Source organism: Prosopis cineraria, unplaced genomic scaffold (assembly GCF_029017545.1).
Source record: "Prosopis cineraria cultivar Desert tree isolate PC_DT_omini unplaced genomic scaffold, ASM2901754v1 PC2, whole genome shotgun sequence".
NCBI lineage: Eukaryota > Viridiplantae > Streptophyta > Magnoliopsida > Fabales > Fabaceae > Prosopis > Prosopis cineraria.
This window is the reverse complement of record NW_026555333.1, coordinates 38,239,335-38,260,219: the sequence shown is the minus strand read 5'-3', so window position 1 is coordinate 38,260,219 and position 20,885 is coordinate 38,239,335. Positions and strand designations below refer to the sequence as shown.

Sequence of the window (20,885 nt, the reverse complement as noted above, 5' to 3'; positions counted from 1 at the left end):
TCCAACCACTATAAGACACATAATAATATGATGAAAATGTAATTATTTACATTCAAGCTAAATAATCACCTAAAACATGTTAAACTCATCTAACTTGTCAAGATATACTTATTCAAAATATCTTAGCAAACTACCATTGTTAGATTAAGGGTTTGTACCTTTCTATGACCAAGACAATCCAAAAAGACTAAATTCAATGTTTAAGGTTATAAATACAAGTAGACTTTAAATAAACATAAGTCAATATGAAAGACCCCTAGTTAGAAAATATGTATTTAAATTACACATAGAAAATAAAACTAAAGACACTACAATTAATTACTCAGTCTCTAGCTTTTGAGGCCTCCCTTTTGCTCTTAGTTTGATCTTTGCCTATAAACATTAAATTACGGGAATGAGATAAACATCTTAGTAATCATGCAATTTAATTAAGCATATTAAAGTATGGCAATCACAATAATTAAGCGTTTAATATCACATAAGGCAAATCAACATTATTCACAATTCGTCTTTAGAATGTACTTTGCATGATCAAATGCAACCATCTTATACTACTTCTTATATCGTCTGACCCAAATTCATAGGCTATTATCTTATATAGGTCTAGCTTATGAGATTAAATTAGCCCCGCTCTCCAATTGTGAAGGGTCACCCGGCCAAAAGCTTCTACACTTAATCTCAGACCATGAATTCTCCCTACTTGAATTTTGAAGTGTCACAAGTGCCTGACTCACACCATCCAATCCAGGACCAGTGGTATTGAGCATTGTGCCCGACCTATGCTACACCTATAAGTTGTTGACAATACTAAACATATATAGTAATAAAGTATGCCAACCACTATGTGCAAATTCAATGGAGGCTACACCAAGTGAATTTTCTATCATAATTCCTCTACTATGCTAGGGTGAACTCTTATGCATTATGATCATGTAAGTTCAATCAACATATGCAAATTAAAGCTCATGCATATCATAATAATTCATCATCCTCATAATTTTCAAAACTTACATGCTTATCATAGTTCACATCATATTGTAGTTTACAATAGCTTATCATATATATAATCAAATCATAGCTAGTCTGAGTTTACAATTCACATTTCAAACACCACATAACATCTATGTAAACATAGTCACCAAGCATTTTATCACAATTAGTCATGTTTTATAATTGGGTAATAGTTCAAAATCAATATATTCATTCATAAGCTCATTTTGCTTATTTCAAGCCATCCAAAATAGTGTTTAAAGTGTAAATATAGACACAATGATATATTATAATTAAATTATTGGTTACATCAACTCTTGGTTTACCAACCAAGAGTACTTGTGAATATCAAATGGAGCCTTCGATAAGCTCAATAGCACCAATAATGGTCAATCCAAGTGATTAGGAGATTCATATAGACTTATCCACAACCTAGCAGAGCTCTCCTCGCTCACCTTTAGACTCCTACTTAACTCTTTAATTTTTTGAGTTGAATGCGAATTTGGAGGTTTAAAGATTGAGTTTTGGCTAAGGCCAAGGGACTTTTGGCAATAGCCAAAGACAAAAAATTAATGTTCCGAACATGGTCCATTTAATTATGTCCAAATATAGCCCAATACCACCTAGGGTTCAATTCTAATATCTAATTCGGATCTGATAAACCCATTAGACATCCATACATTATTTTTTAATTCAAGTTAACTCTCAATTGTCTAATTTGTCCTTAATTACCCAATTAGCCTTGAGTTAAATTTTTTTAGGATATTGTGTTTTGCTTTTGGTTCTTCTACTTTTTTCAGTATTTTAGGTCTCTACAATTTTGTTTTTCATTATTTTAGGTCCCTCCATGAATAAAGTGTAGGGACCTTGGAGGAATCTAAAATAATGAAAAACAAAGCGTAGGGATATAAAACACTAAAAAAAAAAGTGCAAGAACCAAAAGTAAAATGCAAGTAAAGTGCATGGACCGAAAACTATGTCTTCCCTTTTATCTAATAAGTAAAATATATTATTTAACTTATATACCTAGTTAATTATAGAAATTTAAATTATATTAATATTAATAATTTAACGTACATACCAAAAATGAGACCATCAAACAAGAATTAGGTTATCCATCTCGCTCCAACACTGGGACAAGCCAAAATCAGGGGAATCATACGGGTCTCTTGCTTTAAGATGGGAGTAGTATTGGATGGAAGGTGAAAGAAGAACACTAAAATATATGCATTAATTAAGGGATATATTTGGAAAGTGAAATATTTGAAAAGTGATAAATGCATAGAACAGTAGAATTGTAATTTTGAAGCTACTCCCATAAGCTTTAGTCAAAACGTGATTTGGGTTAAAACAATTGATTGTGAGACTTTTGGCTGTTTGGGTAATTTTCAGTCAAATTAATTAATTGGCCCAAAAAATCGATTATACTTCTAATGCAAACAAACAGTAAATTATCTAATATTTTATTACTTGCGATTTGTAGCTGTTTATTTGTATTGTTGTGAATTTAAGAAAGTTATGTAATTTGAGAAATATTGTCTTGAATTTAAGTTTTGTTGTTTATGCTAGTTTTATTGCTGCCTTTATAAGATACATGTATGCTATTAGTTCTCCATCAAGTGTATTTTAAACTTGTAATTTAAGGTAATATATTGACATTTGAGTTTACAAAATAATACATTTTAGGTTAAATCTACAAGAATTCTCATTATTTGAAATCTAAAGGAGATTAATGAATAATACTTTGAAACAAATGGATTTTTACTGGAGAAAAAAAGCATGCTTGATTACTTATAATTTGAAGGCATGAATATAATCAAAGAGATTAGTTTATTAGTTTTTGCATTTTTATCTTTTCTATTTCCATTGTTTTTCTTTAATTAGATTTTCTAGTCTTGTCTCACCTTGTTTCGATCCTAAATGAGATAGGGCCACCTTTGAGATTAGATGAGACACGGAACAAAAATTCAACCCAACTTATTTTTGAGAGAGGACATGGGATAAACTTGTCCTGAACTCGTACCATGTACACCCTTAAATAAAAATGTAGTTTACAACTTCTGCAATTACATAAATAAATTAATGTAAATATCACAAAGTGATGCAAAGGAATGAGAAAGAGTGTAAAGAAGGAAACTACATTCCATACAGAGTCTTGTTTGTTTATATCTCCCCTAATAAATATATATATTTACATAGCTGCAAAAGATTCAAAGCCTATTTAGGTAACCCCTCAAAAATACATTCAAACTATATCTGAAATGTGTTTTTGTTAAATCCAATAAATAGTTGGATCCCCTAAATGGAATTTTGCCAAATGTAAACTGAAAATCAAATACACACTCAATCAAACCAAAATGAGGTTTTAGGTCCTGTTTGCTTACTAGAAATGTCTGGAATGAAATCAATTGTAAAAATAAAGGTAAAGATAAGATGACTAAAGATGATATGTGAGCACATTCATAAGAGGGAGAGGTAATTTAGTTCATAGGGCTGAGAATTATGCTTTATGAGATTTTTAGAGAGTGTGATGATTCTCACATTTATAATATATATTAATGAGTTTCATCATACTTACAATGGAGGGAAGAAAAATTTAGTTCATTTTTATCTTTATTTTTTCAATTCATTTCACCCTATTCCTTTCTAGTAACAAACGGGACCTTAGTTCTTAGAACATGTCAACCTAAATCCAAGTGGGAATAAAGGATCATGCATTTTAACCCCATAGTTAGGTTGATCAAGATCCTTGACTCTTCTAAACCAAGTCATAGGAAGCTGACCCTTGAAGTCAACATCTCCAAAGATAACATCTATGATTCCCTAAGCTTCAGTGCCAGGTAACCAAGCAACAACAACAACATCAATCTTTTCTAACAACCACAGCTCTAACACTAAGGGTCTTCCAGATATCAAAATAACCAATGTTGGGAATTTGTCTACAATTGAGCTTATAATGTTAGGGCCATTTAAAGGAATTACGAGCTCAGAATTGTCACCGAAAAATTCAGCATAGGGTTTTTCACCAACAGCTACAATGGCAAAAGATATGTCATTATGTTCTAGAGTCTTTTGATGGACTCTCCTCATAAATAATGTCTATTTCATTTCCCACAGCTTCCTTAATGGCATCCAAGAGCGTTGTTCCTAAAGTAGTGCGCAAGGCTTAAATGTAGCAATCATATGGAATAAGGAAGTAAAAGAGTGGTATAAATATAAAGCATGAAAAATTAGCATTAGCACAAAGCATAGAAGAAAATTGGAGATGAGAAAATAAATTGGGTTATAAGATTAAAAGTTAGCCCAAGATCTAATAGACTAGACCAATAAGAGATCAGGCCAGCCTATGTCTTTACCTTTTTCAAATGTTTATTTTTTTAAAAAAAGAACATTAAAATTAATGGTGCAAGTTGATGATGAAGTTTGATATTTCTTGAAAAATCAAAATTAATTCATTTTCATGTAATTGTGCTTTCTTTTAATTCTTTAATTACATAATAGATAGAATTTTTTATGTAAATTGTTGAATTTTCAAGTCATTTGTACTGTAATGTATTTAAATTATCATTCAAAAAATTGCAACTTCAACCTTAGGTTATATACTTTATATATTATATTTATATTTGCTAATTTTGTAATGTAATATAAAATAAAATAATCACACACCTACACATATATACAATCTTACTACTCAACTCTAAGTCCTTATAACATGGGGCAAGGTTGTAATATCTTTCAAAAATTAACCAGGATTGAGTTAAATTTAATGAAGTGAAGTTGCGAATTAGTGTGATGTGTGACTAGAGAGGTTTAATAGGTGTTTTTGGTTGTAATTTCAACCTTAAATTTGAGTTTAAAGTAAAGTCAAGTTACCTGGACATTAAAAATGGAGAAAATAAGAAGAAAATGGTTATGTGCTATATGCCCTGGTGGGCAACACATTCATCGTGACACACATATGACCATCAATAAAGAAAAGACCTTTCTATGCCATGCACCACAGCACGTGGTGCATACACCATGGTATATAGTCAAAAATCTACAGTTATAAGAGAAGAAACAAAGCGTAAATGAAGAGAAACATTGAGATCTCCTAAGGCTTATAAAATTAGAGCTAGAAAATATCTAAAGTAAGTGTATGAAGCTTCCTTCTCCCTTTCTCTTCTATTTTTTTAAAGAGTTAAGCTAGGGTTTGTGTTGGATAATGATTTTCGATCCATATAGGCTATGAATCCAAATTTATTGACTAAAATAAAATTAATGAGAGTTGCTTAGACTATTTAAGTATGATATCAATGGTTTCACAAGTTTTTGGTTGGTGGGAGCATTAATTATCCAAAAATAGCCATAAATGAGGTTGTTGGAGGTGTTTGATAATCATTAATGGTGATTTAATGATCCATTAATGACAACGTGAGTCAAGGGAAACTAATAAACCCAATGGGTATATTTCAAAGTAAGAAGTTGTGATATTGTTAGTTGGGAGAATTGAGTTAGAGTGTTGAAGTTTATTCTAATAAGGATATTAATTATTATCCTTGTGATTAAATTGTAGACTAACCATAATTGGCACTCTTTAAGCTTGAAGAGCTTTGGAAGTGTGCATTTTGAAAGGTAAACTTTTGATCTTTCAAAAGTTGAAGGAAATGAGGGAAAAGTTAATTTATATATTTGTTTGTTAATTGACTCTATGTTGAAAGAATTTGGTTGGAAACCATGATTTTATGTGATGTGCAAGTATATTTTTGAATTGATGACAATAAGGTGCATACATATATAAAATTAATCAAAAAGAAAAAATTGTGAATTAAGGTATATGTGAGTATGATTGTGATGAAAGTGATGAGTATGATATGATGATATTGATGTCAATAAAATTGCATGTTACATGTTAATGCTATGTGCAAGTCATGATCATTTATGATAGGAGTTCACCTATAAGGAGAGTAGTTATCATAAATTCATGTGGTAATAGCGGCTTATTGTTGAAAGTAGAAGTTAGTTAGATTGCCGATCATTGGAATTGAGAGGTAGCCATTATCCCATGGTTATTAAGGGACTGTCCCATTTGTCTTTCAATAGACTCGAACCTAACTAATCTCTACTGATTCATGACGAAGTTAGATTAAGGGTACAATACCTCATGGTTGTTAGTATTAGGGAAAATCGTGACTCATAAGTAAGTGTAATAGCCTTGGTTAAGTAGCTTATCACAAGTGGAAGGCTTAGTTAGTTCGAGTTCACAGATATAGCAACTAGATAGCCACCAGTTTCATGTTGAAGATATTAAGAGGGTATAAAAACAGTATTGATCATGCATTTCATATTCCAGCCAAATGGTTGTTAGTATTGTGGTTTGACATAATTGACAAAAGTACTTGGTTGTTAGTATTATGACTCTATATGTGTTTTGATGTTTATAATTGATGTGAGTTTCAATATGTGATTATGCTTGTCTACATAGTTGCTAGTTTGATAGTTGTGTCAACATTTTGAAAAACAAATAAATTTGTGAAAGAACTGAAATTGTCATTTGCATATATAATTAATTAACATGCATTTGCATAAGGTAGATTGACCTTGGTTAATGAGTGGCTATATTCATTCCTCTTTCTTCGATATTATAGAGACTAGCTTATCAGAATAGGATCAAAGGAAATGATCTAAGGCATAGGATCCTGTTATCTTAATTGTAAACCTCATGTAAATTTATTATGCATATTTTGTTGGATATATTGCCAACTAAGAGTGCATTATTTTTTACTACTTGCACTATTTAATGTTTTGAGATTGATTGGTGTATTTTAGGCCATAAGGTAATAGTATAAGAAAGTTTAATATTTTGATAAGATCAAAATACTAGTGCAAGTATGATATATTTATGTGGTGGATGTTTGTAAAGAATTATCATTATCCATAATAAATTGGCTCCCCCTTTTATTTTTATGATTAAAGGGTTGAGCAGTGAAAATGTGATATATGTGGTGTTTGGTTGTCACGGTATGTTGCACGTGTCTATTATAGTCAATTGAGTGTGTTCTAAGGTTTGGAATGAGCTTTTGGCACTTGGATTAAATATGGGACACCTAAGTTGTTTTATGTGTGTTATTGTTAAAAAAGGAGTAAGTTTGAAAATGGATATTTAACTTTTGATTGAAAATTAATTTGATTGTGAGACCAATGCTATTATCTAAAGCTCTAAAAAATCTTTCTATAGACACCTATATTACCTCAATTAAATGATGAATGGAGAATCCGGGCACATTTGAAGTTTGCCTCAAGTGTTGTCTTATAACAACAAGTTTGCTGTCAAATTTTGCGCAATGTGCCACAATGAATACACATAGGCAAATGAGCCACATCACATCTAAAGCAAGCTATAGTACATCATTGTATGTTGTGTTAAAATGTGATTTTTCCCAAACCAAATGCAAATGCTTTGTTACAAATAGGTATCTCATGCTTTCTGAACATCTTTTACTCTAATTTTTGAATTATAAATGTATGTTCATTTGTTTTGAATTTCAAAAACTTAGGATTCCATTCTTGTAAATTTTACAAAATTGATAATTCTCTCAGGTTATTCCTATAGTTACCTTGTATTTTGGAGTTAATTGTGAGTAGTAAGAGCAATCTTGTAAAGGTTCCTCTGCCTACTTATTTAATTTTTTTTTCCATATTTGAGCTTTAAAAAAAAAAAGAGGCATTTGAGTATGAAAGTAGAGGTAGTAATATGGATCAACACACCACAACAAGTCACGTGTTTACAAGATGAGCTACAATCAACTCACCTTTATATGCCAATATGCAAATATAAGCAAGTACTCCCTCCGGTCCTATTTATAAATTATTTCTACTAATCTCATCAATACCAATAAAATAAAAATATAAGGAATAAAAGTAAGTAAAATCTCAAACATTACCCTCAAGTAAAAAGCAAAAAGTAAACCAATCATATAATATTATTTCTCTCTCTCTCTCTCTCTCTCTCTCATAAGGGTTGTTATGAAATTTTAATTTGAAACAAACCAAATCGTATCAACTAATGAATTATAAAGTGGACCAAATTATGCTTCTAGAAAGTGACAAATATTCAAAATTGGAGGAGTAATACATTATACATAATTATTTTATCAATATAAAAATGATAAATAACAAAATCAAGCATAAAATTATGTTTCTAATATGAATCAAATAAAGTTATACTTAAAATAAATAATAACAAATAATTTTCTTAATTAAATTAAAATTATAAACAAAGATTATTAAAAAAAATTCTATAAGCAAGCCAACATGGTAGATTGTGAGTTAGGCAAGGTAGGGCAAATGATCCCCTTTAACCTCTTATTTGGTTGGAAGGGAGGGTTCCTTCCCCTCCAAAACCTCCCCCTTAAAAAAATTAGAGGATTTCTCCCCGTCCCTTCACCCTATTGCTCTCTATTAAAATTTCTTCCCTCACCTCCAACCAAACATAATGTAAATGGGTTGAATTGAGCTCAGGCTACTTGTTTAAGACTATATATATTTTTCAAAAAAAAAAATGTGAAGCACTGAGAGAGAGGGAGACCTTGCGATGGAAGTTTTTAGTGAACAATCCAAATAGCTATCTCCAATACAATTTGTAACATTTCTTTGTTTTCCTTTAGGAATTTGTTTTTAATGACCATCTTTCCTGCTTATTTGATAATCCAACTTACATAAATGTATATTATGATTTAATATTAACTACCATAATCTAGTAACAAAAGTAGTATCATCATGAGAAAGTCACACAAGTACACCATAGGTTTCAAATTTATATCTATCATTTTGTATATGCATATATCTGGCTCTTGTCTAGCTGAGAGTATAATGTGTAAGTTCTATGTTGTTCAGTCAATGTCATTAAGTTTTCTTTTAATTAAAATGGGCATATTTCTAAAGGGTCAAATGTTTTATTTCTGAGTGATAATGGGAATGATTAAAGAAGATTTATATCTTTTGATCAAATTTGGACTTTAAATAAGTGTTTTTACAAAAGATTAATGGGAGAATGATAAAAAGATTCCAAAAGGATCAATTAATTTAACTTAAGTCCTAAGTGCCAAACTCCATGAATTTATAAGTCCGGTTCTCAATTTTCCAACTTTATTGTAATGAATTTACAACTTGTGTTTCAAATTTTAATAGTAAAAATAAATTTATTTATTTTCTAACCATGTTGAAATCTTGAACATAAGTTGTAAATTAATTATAATGAATTACAAAATTGAAAGCCAAATTTGTAAATTTTTAAAGTTTAGTACTCGGGATATAGATTGAATTAAATGATCCTTTTAGACCTCTATATCATCCTCTCAAGATTAATATCTTTTGTGCAAATTTACCCATAAGGCTTAGCCCATTAGGGCTTGGCCAATGTATTTATTATTTCCAGATAAAGTACAGATTTTCTTAAGCTTAGGCCTCTTTTGTAATTAACAAAAATACAACCCCTTTCTCTTTCTTTCTACGCACTCATAAATATGTATAAGTTTAGGTTAGGGGTGGGAGGCAGTTCTTTAAAAGAATTACTTCTATGTCTCATACAGTACCTTGAATATCATAAATTATATTGACAACTATATGAGTGGTCAATTTGTTATGGTCAAGTTATCAATGGAGCTGGAATAATTTGGAATATTGTGTGAGATTTAAGAGTATTCCTCCCTAATTGTTTTGATTGTTTTTCAAGTTTTAGTGTTTTACATCAGAAAGATATAAAGCTAAAAAGTTTCATAATAGAGTTTTTTTTTTCATAGATGAAATAGTGATGTTTAGATATATTTGGATTGAAAGAAAATAAGAAAGAGAGAAAACTACGAAGAGAAAGTACCAAAAATAATAATATTTTTATTAATTTTAGGAGTTTTTCCTCCTCCCTATTTTTCTCTCTATCTAAACGAAAGATGAAATTGAAAATTTACTTCTCGTCCCCCATCTCTAGAATAAATGTTCATTTGTACCAATAAAAAAAAAATTTATTTTCCCTATATGACATTTCGATGTCTCAAACTTTATACACACACACACACTTATGCTTATCAAATAACATTATGGTGCTTATTCTACCAAAAGCAATAATGGTTTACTCCGTCTGTTTAATATTGTAAGTTTTTTTAAGTATCATAAAAAAAATATGTTTTGAATATTTAAAGGTGTTATTAACAATTTTTTTCAAGATATATTTAATTAAGGGTATAATTAATACTTTTTTTTATTGAAATGTGCTATTAAATAAGGGTAAGTATAAAACAATTGTTTAATTTAAATGTCATTAATTAAACTAGTCAAAGATGTAAATTAGTTAAAAGTACCTTATAATTTTGAATAGAGGCTATTATTTAAGTATTAATTTTGGGAGAATTATAAATAGATTCCAAAGAAAGAAATTAATTATTTTTAGTACCATATATGTCAAAATTTGTATATATGTAGGTAGGACTTGGGTGCAATTAATTTTTTGTTTGGGACATGCTTGTAATATTGTAATTCTCTCTTTAACTTTTACATTTTTATAAGCTAAAATTAATTTTTGACTTTTTTGACCATACTAAAAAAATATTATTTAAATAAAAATTTATAATAAAATAGAAAATAACATTCTTTGATTGGTTACGGTGAACATTTTATCAAAAAGAATTTCTCTCCCATTCAAAAAATAGTTACATTTTTTTCATTTGTTAAAAAATAAAAAAACCATGATTCTAATATACACTGATTCTATCACTTTTATTATAAATATTTCTTATATTAAGAGAATTTTTTTCCTTGTCACTATCACTAATAATATAATTTTTATATTGTTTCTTTAGAATTTAATTCTAATAAATTTTATTTTCATTTTAATTTAACAAATAATTATGATTATATTTTGTTAAAGAATAAAATTTATATCAATTACCAAGATTTTCTTGATTAGTCTCACATGCTGGGAGTTTAAGAGGAGAATCTTAGTTTCCAAAAAAAAAAAATATCATCTATTTTCTTACCAACTAGCTCAATCAAAAGATTATCAAAAGTGTGCAAGTGCAATTGATTGTGAATAATTAAGGATGTCAGTTTATTTGAGGGATCAAACCATATTAAACGATTCATCTGTGATTTAAGATAATGGGAAAATCACAAAAAAGCAGGGTTTTAAAAATCAGACTGAACCGGCCGGTTCAACCGGTTGAACTGGGAACCGGCTCCTGGTCCGGTTTGATTGACCCCTAAAAATTGGTTAGTAGAGAACCGGTCAACAATCGGTTAAACCGGACAAAACCGAACCGGTTCTCATGAAAAAACCGAAAAAAATTAAAAAAATAAAAAAAATAAATTAAAATTAAAATTAAATTACATCTTTCTTGAGATTTAAATGAAAAGCTTTAGTTATAATTAATATTAATTATGTATTTATCAATAAAAAATTATATTATCAAGCATCTATAATATATTTTTGAAAAAAATGCATATTTAAATGTATTTTTTATTTAATTATGATACATAAATTAAAAATATATTAATTTAATATCAACCGGTTCGACCTTGATTCGACCAATGAACCGTGAGCCAGTGCCTCGTCCGATTCAATGACCGGTCCAGCTTTTAAAACGTTGCAAAAAAATACATGCCAAAATAAGTAATAATTACATATGGGTGTTTTAGTCAAAATATTATTTTTTAAAACTACAAAAAAAAGACCAAAATTCTTAAATTCAATTTCAATATTTCGCGGTCCTAATGATTGATTATCGTAGATCTTTAATTTCAATTTTCCCTATTAGAATCAAAACACCCACAAAAGTACTGAAAGCAAAGGCATATCAATTGTAATTAGACCACTTTCACCTTGCCAATTTTTGGTCCAACCTCCACATTGAAACCCTAGATCATGTGCATGAGTTCCAGCTACAAGAATCCTATTGGCTTTTTTGTTTAAAGGAAGAAAAGGTTTGCTATGAAGCTTTCCATTTTTCAATAGAACCAAGGACTTTTGAACTGCTTCACGTGCAAGGTCTTTATGTTTCTGCAAAAATGGTGGTTGATAAGCAAGTTTTTAAGAAATGTATAGGAAGATGTAAGTGGCACTGATTAAAATCTATTAATCATTATTATACATTTAAATGTTCACAAATGAGGAAAATGGAAATCCTTGATTAAGGAAATTTAAGGAAAGAACTGCTGGAAACTTGCAAAAGATATTTATATGTGACAAAACCTCAAACCAGTTTTAACATTACACAACTTGAGAATTATTTCAAAATGCAATGAGATGGACAACATACAAATCTCTAAATTAAGTGTAAATAAATACTATTTCTCCAATCCTATTTATATGACAGAGAGTCAAGTTTGATTTTTGTTTTATTTATAAGGCACTTCCCCATTTTTTATATTCATTTTTACCTTTTTGCCTTTGTTAAATGATATGAAAAATTAATAAAAATAATTATATTTATCCTTATTAGATAATAGATGTGAAAACTTATTAAATTTTAAAATAAAGTTAATAATATTTAAAGTTTTACTTGATTTTGATAAAACAAGATGGAAGTGGCCCACAAAGAGGATTAGGGGGAATAAAAGAATATGTGAAATAGATTCAACTTGATCAAGTCTCGAAATATGGCAAGAAGTCAGACTTAACATGTGAAAGAGTATTTGAAAATATTCTGAATTATTCCTTACCTTGCAACGAACTATATTTAGCAAAGATCTATCAGATAAAGGGGATTCAAAAAGACTAGAAGCAAATTTCACTCTCAATATTCGTTTAACAGCATCATCAATTCTGGCAATTGGTACTCCCTCTGATTCTATAAGGGAGGTCAACTCTTCAACAAACTTTTTAAATTCATAAGGCACAATCACTTAAAAATTTTCTTGAATAGATGAAGGAAAACAAGGGCAAAAAAACACGAAAAGAAAAGAAAAGATAAGCAAACCATGATAGAGGTTTCTAGAATTGAAGATTCTTACCATGTCAATTCCAGCATTAACAGCTGACAAGATGCAGTTTCAGTAATCTAACTCACCTGGTGTACCAAGTTTATCAATTCCCATCCAATCAGAAGTTACAATACCCTATAGCAGAGCCAATAATGGTGTAACTTAAACAAAACCATTAATTCAAATGGTGTAAAACAGATGAAAAAGGAAAAGAATTTCAGTTATGGTAGTGTTTTATTCAAATAATGAAACAGGAAGGAGTGTTATCCTCTTTGGAGAAGAGACAGAACAACAAAGCCAACAATATCTTCAACACTAATTCCTATCATCATGGTTGTCTTACCTTAAAACCTAGTTTTTCTTTCAAAATTTCAGTAATAAGGAAATGGTGAGAATGGAGTTTGCTTCCATTCCAACTTGAATAAGAAACCATAATGGTTGAAACACCCTGTGAAATTCAGTCCAAATAAGGGGTCATGTGGATCCTTTCTAACTCTTGATATGCTAATACTGTATTTCCCCTATCTTTGCCTTTCTCAGTACCTCCATCTCCAACAAAGTGCTTTGCACAGGCAATAACCTTGTTCCTGAAATATTGATAGCATATAAGTAAACAATTTTGACAGAGACCAATGTATGACCCCTAGTTTGAAGAATTTTCCAGCTATGAGAGGATCTGTAAGACAAAGTAGCCAAGTGTTTAAATGGGGAACATTAAAACATAAAGATTAGCATGGAAACTTCAGAAACATGAAAATTTTCATCACTGAAGTAACTAAAAGAAGACTGAAATGGAATACTTCTTCTCCAGGGCATGTGTCAATCTTGAAAAAATCATATGAATAGACTACAAATTAAAAAAGAAAAAAAGCAGAAAAGAATGAAGTCATATGCTATCAAGGGTTAGTATAAATTGTAATTGGGATGGTTTGTGATATTTTTATAAGTATCACTATTTGACGTACCAAGAAAAATTGAATGATGGGGGGAAATTTTTGCCCAAGATAAATATGATTTTTTTAAACATATCATTTTAAATATTTATTAAATTACATTCAAATTAAAAATTTGTTAAAATTTATTGCTAAAGAATAAGACATATTACATGAAATTATAATGTACACCGAATATAAAATTTTTTTTATAGTTATTGGAGTTATTTTTTATTTTGTATTGAATAAAATTTGTTTATCTTTAGTAGATAAATTTTCTGTAATAATTTTTTTATTTAAAAAAATAGAGAATTTTATTTTTTGAATTATTATTCTCTCCATTCTAAAACTATCATTATTTGAGATTATAACATATAGATTAGGTATGAGTTAAATAAATTTTTAGAGAGATAAGTGAATTTTTTTTTTTTCAAAGTGGGTAATTGAAATTTTTCTGAGTTATTTTGTATATTATTTTCTAGTCTTGTGGGGGCAATTGCTCCCATCGGCTAATGAGTCAGTCTATCCCTCCTATTTTCGTAGAGAACATTTTTTCTATGGAAAAGTTTCTTTTCTCGGGTGAGTCAATCTTTGGAAAAGTCATATGAATAGACTACAAAATTTAAAAAATAAAATGCACAAAAATGGAGTGGAAAAATTACATTTCACATAAGGACATTTATTCTTAAAAAATCTCATAAAATTTATAAAATACTTTTAAATTTTAGATCCTGTATATTTATAATTTGATTAAGAGTATTGACAATTAGGCAGCAGCTATTTATAACTTATAAAAGAAAATAATAACCTATAATAGCAAGTTGTAAATGACCGTTGTCCGGTTGTCAATGCCTTTAGTCAAGTTGTAAATGCACATAATTTAAGATTTGAGAGTATTTTATAAAATTTATAGGACCTCTTGATAATACATTTCTTTATGTGAAACCTAGATATAATTTTTTCAAATGGAGTCATCCCGTTGTGAACCGTCAGCATAATTATTTGATTATTATTTCCATAGAAAACATATTTCCCTAAGACTTGCATGAAAGTTTCCATCTACCTTCCACCGACAAACGGATGACCATGTTGATGTCCTTGTGGAGGATGACCTTGCAAGCCTGAAACTATGGAGCTCATCTTTCTGACTATCTCAGTATCTTCACTGTAACTCTCATAGCATCTTCCCCACCTGGGATCTCTGCAGACCTGTCCATTAGTTCATTCAAGTGAGACATGATTTTATCTATCATTTATACAGAGACGCGATTACAAGGGGATGGTTTTATCTAGCATGATTTCCAATTAGAATAAAATACGGGTTAATTATGATGCCTTACTGCAACACAAGGAGCAAAAACATAGTGAATCCCACTTGCTCTAACTTCAAGTGCTGTTGAAGCCCCAATTCTTTCTGCTAAATCTGCATCTCTACAAGCAGTCACCAGCAAAAAATGAAAACTACGAAATGTCAAGAACAGCAGCAATTATATATTCGTACAAATGCTGTAGTGACAAACAAGTTGTTACGGGATCGATTCTTGACCCCACTTGTATAATTGACGAACATCAAACAGCATGAGAACTTAGAAATTACTACCAATGGAGAATTGGTGCTCTAATCAAGTTCAAGGGAAAGCACCTGCCTAGTAGCTCCGAGGCCAACATTGAGGATATATAGTAGCACCGTATATGCTATTATTACCATGAACTGCATCGATCCCATACATGAGCGGTATGCCTAATCTGGACTCGAGAGCCAACTTTTGAAATCCATCCACCATGTCAGCCCAATCCGACACCATGGCATTTTCAAAAGGGCCACCCCCTCCACAACTAAGCATGCTCCCTTCAAATATCAGAACCAGAATATCAAACATGTCAATCTTCAAATCCTGAAGGAGAAAAAAGGTAAGAGATAAAATAGTACCAATAGACAAGTCCCTGATGGCGGAAGGAGTTGCGACGCGACGCTCGATTTGGGTCATCTGACCAATCTTCTCTTTCAGAGTCATTCGGGAAAGAAGGTCCTGAACGCGAGCTTCAATTGGTTCATTGGGATTCTTGTACAAGCAATCCATGCCCTCCAATCTGTTCATCCAACTCATCGGCTTCAAAAGGCAGAGTACGAACAAGAAGCTAAACGTATTGTGAAGAGCGCAGCGTGATCACTGATCTCCAATGTCTATTATACAGCGGGAAGAGAAATTGCTTGTCTACGTTAACCATGACGCATGGCCCCAATGGACACGTTAATGACGACCGACACAGCACACGACCGCATTTTTGTCTTAACATCTCTGTCTTTTTTTTTTTTTTTTTTGAGTAAAAGGGAATGTCATTGACTCGGATAATCAAAGAGTTTCGAAACTGTACAAAGGGGAAACAAGAGTAAAGACACAGTAAAAGAAGACAACTATTACATCAGACAACTATGGCAGGGGCCTGGCGAAGCACACCCTCAGTGGTGCAATGTTTATCAGTGAATATTCTCAGGTTTCCAGTTTCCTAAAGTCTCCAGCGTGGACACTCACTTCAATCCTCCGCCCAAATACGTGTCAGACTTCTCTTCTTCTTCTTCTTCTTCTTCTTCTTTAATTAATCTTTTAATCCTTCAACTTTTAACTCACTTATAATTCAATACCTCAACTATGATTCGCTGCGACTCAATCCCTCAATTATGACTCATTGCAACTCAGCACCACAACTTTTGGTTCACTTATAACTCGGTTCTTTTTTTTAATTTTTTTTTAAAAATTTCTTATCAAAAAGAGGGATAAAAAAAATACTCATATATCATTTTAAAATACCCTCCTCTTACTCATTGATGTGAGATATAAACTAACATGAAAAAAAAAATAACAAAAGTCAAGGGACTAATTTGTAAGTGATTCAAAAGTTGAGGGATTGAGTTATAAGCGAGTCATAGTTGAAGGACTGAGTCACAACAAGTCATAGTTAAGAGACTGAGTTACAAGTGACTTAGAAGTTGGAGGACTAAAATATTAATTTTTTAATTCTTATCAATGCCAACTTTTAATTTTTTGTTTAATATAAAAGGCTTTCTTATTTGATAAAAAATAATAAAATAATAATTTTTCTCTTAAATTATGTTACCTATTAACAAGAAGAACAATGTGGCTTGATCTAAAAATATGAGAGTATTGTCATGTGCATTAAAAGTAAAACTTATAATTTTATCACTTCTTAAACTATGTTAAAAAATAATAATTTTTTTATACCATGTATTACGTATATTGCATTACATTAAAAACGCAATAACTATATTAAGAAAATAATAGTTAATTAATATAGGAGGTTTTGAAAAATAAAATTAAAAATTAAAGAGATTAATTTTAAATGTTTAAATTTGCCGGAGGTTATGTGCAACTGTTTTAAAGTTAAAATTTTTTTATACATTTTAGCCTTTTTAATAAAAATATATTTTGAAAGCTCTTTGGTAGCCCTTTCAAATCTTGTAAGAAGAGAAAAGAAAGTAGCTTGTGTTTGGCATGTTCTAGGCTTAAAAGCTTATGTTCAATTGAATTAACCTAACAACTTGTGTAGTTTAACTAATGGCTGAAGTCATTTGTTTGCCATTCGTTCTCTATCAAATGTATTTTAAACTTGTAATTAAAGGTAATATATTGATATTTGAGTTTACAAAATTATACACTTTAAGTTAAATCTATAAGAAATCTCATTATTCAATATCTTAAGGAGATTAATGAACAATAATACTTTAAAACAAATGGATTTGTATTGGAGAAAAATAAAAAAAGCACGATTGATGATTTATAATTTGAAGATATGAATATCATCAAAGAGATTAGTTGATTAGTTCTTGTATTTTCATCTTTTCAATTTCCATCCTCTTTCTTTGATTAGGATTTTTCAGTCTTGTCTCATCCCGTTTTAATCTCAAATGAGACAGGACCATCTTAAGGATTAGACAAGACACAAGATTAAAATCTAACCCAACTTATTTTCTGGAGAGGATATGTGATAAAGTTGTCCTAGACCCATCCTATGCACACCCTTACTGTATTTTGCAACTTTTGCAATCACACAAATAAATTAATGTAAATATCACAAAGTGATGCAAAGGTGTGAGAACGAGTGTAAAGAAGGAAACTACATTCCATAGATAGTCTTGTTTGTTTATATATTTCCTAATGAATACATGACTATATAGTTGCAAAAGATTCAACGCCTGGTTGGGTAACTTTTAAAAGCACATTCAAGCCATATTTGGCATGTGCTTTTGTCAAATCTAATAAATAGTTGGATCCCCTAAATGGACTTTTTTCATATGTAAACTAAAAATCAAATACACATTCAGTCTGACCAAAATGAGGCTTTAGGTCTCGTTTGTTTACTAGAATGGAATAGATTGAAAAAAAAAAGTAAAATTAAGATAATCAAAAGAAATAGATGAGACATTCATAACGAAAAGAGGTAATTTAGTTTATGAGATTGTGAATCATAATTCATGAGAGTTTTAAAGGATGCGATGATTCTCACATTTGTAATATATATTAATAAGTTTGATTATGCTTACGATGAGGAGAAAGGTGATCTAGTTCATTTTTGTCTTTATTTTTTTTAAATTCATTCCATTCTATTCTTTTTTAGCAACCAAATGGGACCTTAATTCTTAGAATGTGTCAACCTAAAGCCAAGTGGGAATAAAGGTCATGCATTTTAACCCTATAGTTTGGTGGATCAAGATCCTCAACTCTTCTAAACCAAGTCACAAGAAGCTGACCATTAAAGTCAAGATCTTGAAAGATAACATCTGTGATTCCTTGAGCTTTAGTGCCAGGTAACTAGGCAATAACAAGAGCATCAATCTTTTCTAACAGCCATGGCTCTAACACTAAGAGTCTTCCATATATCAGAATAACCAATGTTGGGAACTTGTTTACAATTGAGCTTATAATATTTGGGCTGTTAAATGGGATTGTGAGCTCAAAATTGTCATCAAAAAACTCAGTATGGGCTTTTTCACCAATAACTACAATGGCAAAAGATATGTCATTGCATTCTAGAATATCTTTTGATGGACTTTGCTCATAAATAATTTCTGTTTCATCTCCTAGAGCTTCCTTAACGGCCTCCAGGAGCATTGTCCTTAAAATAACGTGCAAAGGTTAAATGTGACAACCATGCGGAATAAGGAAGTAAAAGAGTGGTATAAATATAAAGCGTGAAAAATTAGCATTAGCGCAAAGCATGGAATAAAATTAGAGATGAGAAAATGAACTAGGTTATAAGGTCAAAAATTAGCCTAAGGTCTAATAGACTAGACCTATAAGAGATCAAGCTAGCTAATGTCTTTATCTTTTTTAAATGTTAATTTATTTTTTTAAGAAAAGAACATTAAAATTAATGGTGCAAGTTGATGATGAAGTTTGATATTTCTTTGACAATTAAAATTAATTGATTTTCATGCAATTATGTTTTCTTTTAATTCTTTAATTACATGATAAATATAATTTTTTTATTTAAATTGTTGAATTTTCAAGTCATGTGTACTGTAATGTATTTATCGTTCAAAAAATTGCAACTTCAACCTTATTTACTTTACATATTATATTCATATTTACTAATTTGTAATGTAATATAAAATAAAATAATCACATACCCACACACATATATAATCTTACTACCCAACTCTAAGTCCTTCTAACATGGGGTAAGGTTCCTTGGTCTACTTATTTAATTATTTTTTTCATGTTCATGCTTAAAAAAATGAGGTTTTTGTATGAATGTAAAGTTGATAATATAGGTCAACACAACACAATAAGTCACATTATGGCAAGATGAGCTAGAACTGGTTCACCTCTGAATGCCAACGCAACCCATCATAGGTAAGTTGGTAGGCCAAACTGCCACCATGCTTTTTAAATATTTTTCCAAAAAATTTAAATTGAATTGCAATTTTCATAAAATAAACTTAGGCTGTGTTTGGATAGGTGGATTTAAGTTGAAAATTTATATTTAAAATTCCACATTTGAAATCCCACATTTGAAATTCATAGATTTTAAATTCTTTGTTTGGATGATATAAAAAATTTTAAATTACAATATTAAAATATTTTGTTTGGATCTAAAGTAAAATTTTAAATTTTAAATTTTATATTTAAATTTAAAAGAAACCTAAAAGATTGTTCAAACTCGATGATTCGAATAGCCAACTTCTAATGGAATCAGACAAATAAAGTCGATTGGGACTATGGCACCGAGGATGACTGGGATGAGACCTCCAACTTCCATCAGGATTAGATCGTCGCGATAAAAGGGATGGGACGGCCAACTTCCAATGGCACTGGATCGATGACGATGATGGAGACCAGACGACTGACTTCTATAGGGACCAAATCGACAGCTACAATTGGGATGGGATGGTTTACTACCATTAAGACTAGACCGACAACAATGATGGGGACTAGAAGATCGACTTCTATTGGGACTGGATTGTTGACTACAATGAGGATCGGACAGCTAACTTCTACTAGGATTGGTCGACGATGATAGGAACTACATGGCTGACTTCCACAAGCAATGGACCGACACCAACAGTAAGGACCGAATGATCAAATTCCACTTAGACTAGATTGACTACAATGATGGGGATTGGATGATCAACTTCTTCCAGCACTGGACTATACTGATGGCGATAGTGACAATGACCAAAATGAAGGTGATGGTGATGGATGGCGGCCGTTCAGTCATTGCTTGGTGGAAGTTGGACTTTTGATCCTTATATCGCCGTTGATTTGGTCCCAGTAGAAGTTAGCCATCTTGTTCAACCATCACTGTCAGTTTGATCTTAGTGAAAGTCGGTCGTTTGGTCCCTATTATCGTCCGTGTGGTGCTTGTGGAAGTCGAATGTCCAGTCTTAGTTGCTGTCGATCTGGTCCCCATAGAAGTTAGCTGTTCAATCCCTGTCATTGTCATAGATCTAGTGGTGGCAGAAGTCTATGATCTAGTCCCAGTCATCGCCAT

The 20,885-nt window shown here is 30.7% G+C and overlaps 1 pseudogene; it reads right to left on the bottom strand.

Moving 5' to 3' along the window:
- Positions 1-3,654: 3,654 nt before the first annotated feature.
- Positions 3,655-16,019, bottom strand: LOC129302741 (uncharacterized; annotated as a pseudogene).
- Between the last annotated feature and the right edge of the window lie 4,866 nt (positions 16,020-20,885).